The following is a 595-nucleotide window of genomic DNA, read 5'->3' as shown; positions in this document are numbered from 1 at the left end:
TTGACTCAATTCCCTGAGCCCTTGCAGTTAACTTTGTTGATTCTTCAAGTGAGAGAAGAAAGATTTGAGGAACAATTTCCTGCTGTCAGGGGTGGGAGATATGTGAAGCAGGCTTTCTTATCGCGACCAAGTGATGTCCGGTGACTGAGGCTCAGTTTCCTCATCAGTAAAATGGAGATAACAGGAATACCTCACAGAGTGGGTTGCTGTAAGGTTAAATGTTTGTGACGTGCTTACTGAGAACCGGACCTGGCACACGGTAAGTGCTCAATAAACGCTCATTACGGCGAGGGGTGGGGAACGTGCGAAGGAGCTTAGGGTCCTTACTGTAGCCTGGTCCCTCTAGTGCCTGAGGGGAGGGGCGTGGTCAGCCCAGGGGGCGTGGTCCAGGCTTCAAGGGCAGACCAATGGGGCGCCGAAGGGCGTGGCCCTGACCTGCATGGGCGTGACCTTGCGCTGGTGGGAGGGGCCAGGCCGCTGTGGGAGTCTCCGGGAAGAAGATGCTCGGGCCAGCAACCACCGCCAGCCCAGCCGCTGCTGCCGCCCGCGCTCGCCGCCCCCCGGGTCCCCACTAGCGGCCGCCTCCGCCTCCTAC

The sequence above is a fragment of the Bison bison genome, unplaced genomic scaffold (assembly GCF_000754665.1).
Source record: "Bison bison bison isolate TAMUID 2011002044 unplaced genomic scaffold, Bison_UMD1.0 scf7180017864313, whole genome shotgun sequence".
Classification (NCBI taxonomy): Eukaryota; Metazoa; Chordata; class Mammalia; order Artiodactyla; family Bovidae; genus Bison; species Bison bison.
Note: the sequence above shows the minus strand (reverse complement) of the source record.